Here is a 10,000-nt window from a genome sequence, read left to right on the forward strand (position 1 = left end):
CCACCACCAGGCCCAACTCCCCTTTGACGAAGATTAGGTCGGGGATTTTCAGATCTCCTTCCCGGGAGAGCACGCGCATCTCCTTCTCTACGTCCCAACCAGCCTTGGCGGCTTCCTCTGCCAAGAGACCGCATATCTTATTGTGTCTGCTGATCCGACTAGACTGCACAGCAGGACACTGCCCCAGGATATGCGAACAGGACTCGATCTCGCCCTGGCATCTTCGGCAGGGGAGAGGAGGAAGCCCCCTCCCCCGCGTCAGCGCCTCTGAAGTCGGGAACACATTGGCCCGGAGCTGCAGGGCCGCCACATATTGGCCCTCAGTCAAACCCATCTGCGTGGGCCGACCGATCCAGCAGTTACTGATCCTGTCGCCGCCAAAGCACAACGTGCCCGTCCCCTGGGTTACCAACCCGCACCAGGCAAGGAACGATTCCCGCTGCCAGTCACACGGGACCGGACATCTCTGCGTCGTAACTGGGCCAGGGCCTCTCGGGAGAGCCCCCATTTCGGCGGAAGGATCCACCAAAGCCGGTACCTCATCCCTCCGGCCACCAGCGCTCAGCCATAGGCGTTCGAATCTCATTTGGGTAAACACCTCGAGGGTAGCCAATCGGGTCAGAGGGTCCTCGGACCGACTTAGTCGAAAGACCCGCCGTGCTTGGACACAGGGTATCAGGCGAGCCAACTTCATTACACCGAGACCGCCGTCTCGGGTTCTGCTGTATAAGAGCCCATCTGTAGTAGATGGGTGGAGGTGTAGCCACACCTTAATCGCCTTCCGGATCAGTTGATCCACCCTTTCCAGGAGGGTGACCTTCGCGAGACCGTGATCCAGCTGGTAAAACAGGCGCGGGATGGCATATCTGCAGAGCATCTCAACCTTCTGTGAAGGCTTCAGCGCCGCGCGCCCAATGTCACGGATCCAGGCTCCCACCCGTTCGATTGGTCCCAGTAGTCCAGTGACCCAACCCGGGGTCAGTCCCATCCCGAGGTATTTCTCCATCACCTCGGGGTTCGTTAGGCGCAGCGGCTCTCCACAGACCCGCCAGGGGCTGCAGTCGTTTACCACGATCGAGCGTTCGCCCTTCGAGAGAAAGAACCCAAAACACTTTTTGGGTTGTACTCGCATCCCTGTCATGCGACAGAAGGACTCCAGAATAGCAATGTTCCTCGACATGCCGATCCACGAGCTGCTAACCATGACCAGGTCGTCGGCAAAAGCAAGTGTCGTCACCGACCGGTCTCCCCATGCGAAGCCCTCGCCTCGGCGTTCAAGTGTTTGGATTAGTGGGTCCAACGCCACATTAAAGAGAAGGGGGGACATGGGGTCACCCTGCTTGACCCCCACCTTCATGTCAATCGGCCGGGACAGCTCCGTCCCCACTTTGACCCTAGTCACGCATCCCACATATGAGTCCCGAATGAGACCCAGCACGTGATCGTCTAGTTCCCTCCGCTTAAGAGCACCGAGGATGTGCTCATGAGTCACGGTGTCGAAAGCCTTCGCGAAATCGACAGACACCAAAGCCAACGTTGCCAAGCCTTCCCTACTTCGCCTCATAATCCCATCTAGTAGCATGAGGTTCTCGGAGCAGCCAGAGGAACACGTAAATCCTTTCTGGCGCGGAGACAGCGGGCAGGCGGCGGCCAGCCTCAAAGTCATGATCCGCGAGAATAACCGGAGCACTACTGACCCGACCGTGATGGGGCGCCAATTCGATACCGACAGAAGGTCGGCCGGGACAGTGGACTTAGGGATCAAGGTCGATGTGTTTATCTTGAAGGCCTCCGGTAGAACCCCTGAGACGAACCACGCGGTGAAAAGCCGTGCTAGCTGGCTTCCGCTTCGATCCCAATTCACCAAGTCCTGCTTGGTTACCCCGTCGGGACCGGGTGCGGAGCTGTTGTTCATGCGTTGGAGGTTTTCACTGACCTCAGTCGCCGAGATCGGGGACCAGAAGAATTGATTCGAGACCATGCCACAGACCTCAAACTGACCAAGTCCACTGAAGGGCTCCCCCCCACCCCACCTGGCCTCCATCACCGAAGTGACTTCAGCCAAGGGGATAGGGCAGGCTCCCCCCACCTCCCCATCGAGGATCCTGACCGCCAGTTTCCGGCGAGCTCCAGCATACATCATTTGGTGCAGCCGAAACTCCCTTCGTCTAGCGCCCCGTCTCCCGTCAGCAGAGGCTGCGGACTTACGAACAAAGCCACGGGCCGGCCCCAAGCCAGAATCCCTAGGCCCCTTTCCCAGCTCCCTCAGTAGCTCAAGTGCCGAAGACGAGACCCAAGCAGGACTTGGGATAGCACTCCCCCATTGCATGGATGTGGGGCCGACCTGTACCTCCTCACACTCGGCCTCCCGACGCGCAACACCTTCAAGGAGCTTATCCAGGACTCCATGTCGGGAGGGTGAGGGGTCACTCGCGCGTGACAACTCCCGGATCAGATCGCTCCAATCCGGGGCCTCGTCAGCCCCACCACGTCCATCATCCTCCAGCTGTCTTCTCATATGCCTCACCTCCTTCACTGTCTTCCCGGTACCTAACCTCCGCGCAATGTCTTTATCTGCCCGGGGAAGGTGTCCAAACTTAGAAGAAAGAACCCGCAAGCGGCCAAGTTCCTCCTTCGTCCACGAGCCGACTAAGCTCCCACACCGGGCACGCTCCCTCCCCAAACTCTCCCGGCGATAAAGGTCTAAGTGGGCGCTTTTCCTGTGCTGGGACAGACCCCTGCCGGTCTCAAAGGACCGCGGGCAGGACTCACACAGGAATCCTCCCTCACCACCCGTGGGAACCGCGATCACCCCCTGGCACTTCGGGATATGGCAGGAGATCGAATGGTGATTGGCATCAGTCCGTCCGCACAAGGAACATTCGTATGCCACTGAGACCGTATGGTGCCTGGACCGAAAGTGATTGGCCAGCCCAGTGACGGTCCCAATGCGCGCTCCACAAAGACCGCAGCACGGGTCGGTGAGGGGAAGGCAGACGCGCCAAGGAGCCTCGGCAGCTGTGGTTTGACTGGGAGCACCCAAGCTAAGGTCCCCCATATGAACAGTGATGAGAGGCAGCACAGGCGTCACATCCAGGGAACTCCCTACAGAGATAGGGCGGGACGGACTGCTCACGTGCTGAGGCAACTCTGCCGCGCACTCCACCGCTGTTACCATGGGAGTGGGGTCAGAGGGCTGGAGATCGAGGTCTAAGCCCCTGTATCGTTCGAAACTGCCACCATCGTTAGAAAGATCCGCACCTGGACTTCCTTCAAGAGGCAGACCAGATTCGCAGGACAGCACCATTCCCTCGGTGAAGTCCCACTCCTCTGGTTGGTACGGCCTGTCCACGCACGTTCCAAATGCGTCTTCCCAATCACTACACCATCTTGTATAGACAGACCGCCCAGGGCTGGTGCACGCAACATCCATCAATTCCAGATAATCAGTATGGTCCGGGGATTCCCCAGGGGAGTCGACCATTTCTCCCTCAGGTAGAGCACATGCTATGCCCAAGTGACCTGTACCCTGAGCCACAAGGGTCGTTCCTACAGGCCCAGCTGGTAAGGGCCTCCGTCCATCCCACCTCATCTTCTTATTCGGACGGCTTGATGTTGCAGGAGAAGGATCCCTTTTAAACTTCACCCCCTTCTTGGGATCCTCGAGGCGTGGCTTCGGGATGACCAGAGCCGCCTCTGACTCTGAGTCACCATGAGGGTCTCGCTGGGTCTCGCCGTGCTCCCTCATTGGCAGGCGGACGGGGTGTGGCTGCGGGATGGTCAGAGCCACCCCAGACTCTGAACCACCATGGAGGGCTCGCTGGGTCCCACCGTGCTCCTCCACTGGCACGGGGCCCCTCCCGACGACGCTGAATCCAGACATCGCCCGCTAAACACTCATTTAGCGGACATTCTTATCCAAGAAGTGGAGGCCCCCATAACCACTGCATGCAACACGATACCACCGGGGGCAATCTCCAACCAGCTTCGCCTTACTCACCGGCCACCTCACGTTGAAACGCTCAAAATTCCAAGAATTAAGCCCCCGACGGAGGTCACCCAGGACCACGCGGCATACCCTCTCCCCGCTACAGCAGACCTCCGTCAGAGACGGAGGTCTGCGCAGTCAGGGGAGGGACGGCCGAGCCAGACCCAGAGGACCCCGCCAGGGGCAGAATCAAGAAACAGCCAGCTGTAGGGACCACCACTAGAACTAGCAGGGGCCCTCCTGGGTTACCTCTCACCCCTACTGGAAGACTTATACTCAGCCGATGTCTGTACGACTGGTAAGGACATCCGGGGACTATTACCTCTGCCTTCCTTGGATGTGGTAGCCGTTTCTCAGGCTCCCTCTCCGGAATCGAACCCTGATTCCCCGTTACCCGTGGTCACCATGGTAGGCACAGAAAGTACCATCGAAAGTTGATAGGGCAGACATTCGAATGAGACGTCACCGCCACGGAGGGCGCGCGATCGGCTCGAGGTTATCTAGAGTCACCAAAGCGTCCGGGGCCGGCAGAGACCCCGAAGGGCCGGCCCACCGTCCCCGCATGGGTTTTGGGTCTGATAAATGCACGCATCCCCGCAAGGGTCAGCGCTCGTTGGCATGTATTAGCTCTAGAATTGCCACAGTTATCCAAGTAACGTTGGAGCGATCAAAGGAACCATAACTGATTTAATGAGCCATTCGCAGTTTCACTGTACCGGCCGTGTGTACTTAGACTTGCATGGCTTAATCTTTGAGACAAGCATATGCTACTGGCAGGATCAACCAGGTAGCCTTTCTCCAGGGCTCCACGCGGAGCACCCGACGGGAGGCCCCCCGGGATCCCCACGACATACCCTCTCCCCCGGGGGACGGGGGGTAGGGACGGCCGAGCCGGACCCGGGAGACACCGTCAGCAAGGACGGGCTGGGTTTGTAGGACGCACCAACCGTTATACCGAGGGCAGGTTTTGCGAAACATCATGTCTCTGACGCCGACGCGTAGCGGGGTGGACAACACCAGGGTGTGAGCCAGGAGTGCCACTCCCCGCGCCGGAACGCCATCGTAGGACCTCCAAGACAGACGGTGCTCCTTGGCCTCGCACCGAACATTTCTCCCAGGAGCCTCGAGGCACACGGGCCCCGCTCTCGGCTACCCGGGACAAGAGACTGACCCCCCAGTGCCGAAGGAACCGTCCACCTGTATGGTGGGGGCCCAACTATCGTGGGGGTCGAGAACGCCATTCGGTCAGGTGGGTGACAGTGTCACGATGGTCTGCGTGTGTGGCATGGATCAGGCCCTTGCTGGAGCTTCAAAACGGGCAAAAAAAATAAAAAAAGACCCAAAACGCGCCGCCTACCGGCCGCTCGCGGGTGCCCGGGGTCGGGGTATGGGTCTAGCCTGTGCCGGGGCTTCAAATATGGGAAAAAAAAAAAAAATCAAAAAAAGCGCCCCCAACCGGCCGTTTCGGTATACGGGGGGCCGCCCGGGAAGTGCCGTGGTCGGGGTATGGCTCAGGGGCTCGCTGGGGCTTCAAAACGGCCAAGAAAAAAAAAATGACCCAAAACACGCCACCTACCGGCCGCTCGCGGGTGCCCGGGGTCGGGGTATGGGTCTAGCCTGTGCCGGGGCTTCAAATATGGAGAAAAAAAAAATTTCAAAAAAAGGGCCCCCATCGGCCCCCCGGGTAGTGCCGGGGTCGGGGGGCATGATTCTGGGGCGCCCCAGAGCCAAGTAGGCGCCTGGAGGAAAGGAAAAAAAAACTTTAACTTTTTTTTGACCACCAGGGGTGGGGGGGTCTCATGCCCCATCGGGTGCCCGCCCCGAGTGCCTCTCAGGCGGATACATTTTCACCCGTGTGCGGGAGACACATATGGTGCATGGTCCGTGTATACACCATATGTGTAGTATGGGCAAAACCACTGTAAAGTCATACTGCCATTGACTTCCATTCATTTTCCCAGGATGACTTATATACTCTATGGTAGCTGTCTGGTGGACTGGGGGCCGCGACAATGTTACGCTTGTAAGTCAGAAGCTGGGAAATGCACTGCGAAGCTGGGAAAACCGTTTTTCGAGCTCATTTTCGGTTCCGCCCAACGGATTTTGATCAAAATAGGCTCATTCGAAAGGTATTAACCGGGGGCACACGGAAAACCGGGACTAATAACGCGCACGTGCGCGTGCGCGAAACGGGAAGCAAAAGAAAACTTCAATCGGAGCTACAACCGTGAACCGTCGCAGATAGGGCGGAAATTTCAACGCACGTCGCTGCGTCTCACTCCAACTTAAATAACAAAACTGTCCCCAGCGAAATCGGTTGGATAAAACGGAAACGGGAAGCGAAAGAAAACGTTAAACGTCAACACCGAAATGGCTATCGTCAATTCCAATGTGAAAACAACTCGCACGTATGTGTCTTACTCTAAAGCAGTGTATAAAACTATCCCCAGCCAAATCAGAGCTACGCAACGAAAACGGGAAGCGAAACAAAACTTTAAACGGAGCTACCGAATTGGAAATCATCAATCCTGGGAAAATAACAACTCACACGTGTGCCCCTTATTCTAACTTGAATTTAGAAACCGTCCTCAACAAAATCCCACGTTCGGGTGAATAACTGTGAATTTTAAGGCACATGCCTCTCTGGGCTGGGAGAGTGCATTCAAATAGGAGAAATTGGCTTCATTTAGAGGCATCTCCACTTAGGGACGTCGTAGCACCTTAACTCGGGTGGCGTTGGAAAGGTCTGGTCCAGGGGAACACGGGCGTGTCAAGTTTGCCACGCGCACGCGCATCCCCGCTAAACAGGGGCCAAAACAAAACTTTAAACGGAGCTACCGAATTGGAAACCATCAATCCTGGGAAAATAACAACTCACACGTGTGCCCCTTATGCTAACTTGAATTTAGAAACCGTCCTCAACAAAATCCCACGTTCGGGCGCAAAACTGCACGTTTGAGGCCACATTTTCAATGATGCTGGAAACTTACATTCAAAGCTGGGAAAATGTGCTCATCTACAGGCATCCCCACTTAGGGACGTCGTAGCACCTTGACTCGGGTGGCGTTGGAAAGGTCTGGTCCAGGGGAACACGGGCGTGTCAAGGTTGCCACGCGCACGCGCATCCCCGCTAAACAGGAGCCCAAACAAAACTTTAAACGGAGCTACCGAATTGGAAACCATCAATCCTGGGAAAATAACAACTCACACGTGTGCCCCTTATGCTAACTTGAATTTAGAAACCGTCCTCAACAAAATCCCACGTTCGGGCGCAAAACTGCACGTTTGAGGCCACATTTTCAATGATGCTGGAAACTTACATTCAAAGCTGGGAAAATGTGCTCATCTACAGGCATCCCCATTTAGGGACGTCGTAGCACCTTGACTCGGGTGGCGTTAGAAAGGTCTGGTCCAGGGGAACACGGGCGTGTCAAGGTTGCCACGCGCACGCGCATCCCCGCTGAACAGGAGCCCAAACAAAACTTTAAACGGGGCTACGGAAAAGGGGAGGGCTTTTTCGGGGACAACCACCACTCACCTCGGTTCCCCCCATCCCAACTTGAATTTAGAAACCGTCCCCAGCCAAATCCCACGTTCGGGGGCAAAACTGCTCGTTTGAGGCCACATTTTCAATGATACTGGAAACTTACATTCAAAGTTGGGAAAAGGTGTTCATTTACAGGCATCTCCACTTAGGGACGTCGTAGCACCTTAACTCAGGCGGCGTTAGAAAGGTCTGGTCCAGGGGAACACGGGCGTGTCAAGGTTGCCACGCGCACGCGCATCCCCGCTAAACAGGAGCCCAAACAAAACTTTAAACGGGGCTACGGAAAAGGGGAGAGCTTTTTCGGGGACAAACACCACTCACGTCGGTGCCCCCTGTTCCAACTTGAATTTAGAAACCGTCCTCAACAAAATCCCACGTTCGGGTGAATAACTGTGAATTTTAAGGCACATGCCTCTCTGGGCTGGGAGAGTGCATTCAAATAGGAGAAATTGGCTTCATTTAGAGGCATCCCCACTTGGGGACGTCGTAGCACCTTAACTCAGGTGGCGTTAGAAAGGTCTGGTCCAGGGGAACACGGGCGTGTCATGTTTGCCACGCGCACGCGCATCCCCGTTGAACAGGAGCCCAAACAAAACTTTAAACGGGGCTACGGAAAAGGGGAGGGCTTTTTCGGGGACAACCACCACTCACCTCGGTGCCCCCCATCCCAACTTGAATTTAGAAACCGTCCCCAGCCAAATCCCACGTTCGGGGGCAAAACTGCACGTTTGAGGCCACATTTTCAATGATACTGGAAACTTACATTCAAAGTTGGGAAAAGGTGTTCATTTACAGGCATCCCCACTTGGGGACGTCGTAGCACCTTAACTCAGGCGGCGTTAGAAAGGTCTGGTCCAGGGGAACACGGGCGTGTCAAGGTTGCCACGCGCACGCGCTTCCCCGCTGAACAGGAGCCCAAACAAAACTTTAAACGGGGCTACGGAAAAGGGGAGGGCTTTTTCGGGGACAACCACCACTCACCTCGGTGCCCCCCGTCCCAACTTGAACTTAGAAACCGTCCCCAGCGAAATCCCACGTTCGGGCGAATAACTGTGAATTTTAAGCCCCTTTTCCTCTCAAGCTGGAAACGTGCAAAGTTGGGAAAAGGTGTTCATTTACAGGCATCTCCACTTAGGGACGTCGTAGCACCTTAACTCAGGCGGCGTTAGAAAGGTCTGGTCCAGGGGAACACGGGCGTGTCAAGGTTGCCACGCGCACGCGCATCCCCGCTGAACAGGAGCCCAAACAAAACTTTAAACGGGGCTACGGAAAAGGGGAGGGCTTTTTCGGGGACAACCACCACTCACCTCGGTGCCCCCCATCCCAACTTGAATATAGAAACCGTCCCCAGCCAAATCCCACGTTCGGGGGCAAAACTGCTCGTTTGAGGCCACATTTTCAATGATACTGGAAACTTACATTCAAAGTTGGGAAAATGTGCTCATCTACAGGCATCCCCACTTGGGGACGTCGTAGCACCTTGACTCAGGCGGCGTTGGAAAGGTCTGGACCAGGGGAACACGGGGGTGTCAAGTTTGCCACGCGCACGCGCTTCCCCGCTGAACAGGAGCCCAAACAGAACTTTAAACGGGGCTACGGAAAAGGGGAGGGCTTTTTCGGGGACAACCACCACTCACCTCGGTGCCCCCCATCCCAACTTGAATATAGAAACCGTCCCCAGCCAAATCCCACGTTCGGGGGCAAAACTGCTCGTTTGAGGCCACATTTTCAATGATACTGGAAACTTACATTCAAAGTTGGGAAAATGTGCTCATCTACAGGCATCCCCACTTGGGGACGTCGTAGCACCTTGACTCAGGCGGCGTTGGAAAGGTCTGGACCAGGGGAACACGGGGGTGTCAAGTTTGCCACGCGCACGCGCTTCCCCGCTGAACAGGAGCCCAAACAAAACTTTAAACGGGGCTACGGAAAAGGGGAGAGCTTTTTCGGGGACAACCACCACTCACCTCGGTGCCCCCCATCCCAACTTGAATATAGAAACCGTCCCCAGCCAAATCCCACGTTCGGGCGAATAACTGTGAATTTTAAGCCCCTTTTCCTCTCAAGCTGGAAACGTGCAAAGTTGGGAAAAGGTGTTCATTTAGAGGCATCTCCACTTAGGGACGTCGTAGCACCTTAACTCAGGCGGCGTTGGAAAGGTCTGGTCCAGGGGAACACGGGGGTGTCAAGGTTGCCACGCGCACGCGCTTCCCCGCTGAACAGGAGCCCAAACAAAACTTTAAACGGGGCTACGGAAAAGGGGAGGGCTTTTTCGGGGACAACCACCACTCACCTCGGTGCCCCCCGTCCCAACTTGAACTTAGAAACCGTCCCCAGCCAAATCCCACGTTCGGGCGAATAACTGTGAATTTTAAGCCCCTTTTCCTCTCAAGCTGGAAACGTGCAAAGTTGGGAAAAGGTGTTCATTTAGAGGCATCTCCACTTAGGGACGTCGTAGCACCTTA

The sequence above is a fragment of the Osmerus mordax genome (assembly GCF_038355195.1).
Source record: "Osmerus mordax isolate fOsmMor3 chromosome 7 unlocalized genomic scaffold, fOsmMor3.pri SUPER_7_unloc_1_6, whole genome shotgun sequence".
NCBI lineage: Eukaryota > Metazoa > Chordata > Actinopteri > Osmeriformes > Osmeridae > Osmerus > Osmerus mordax.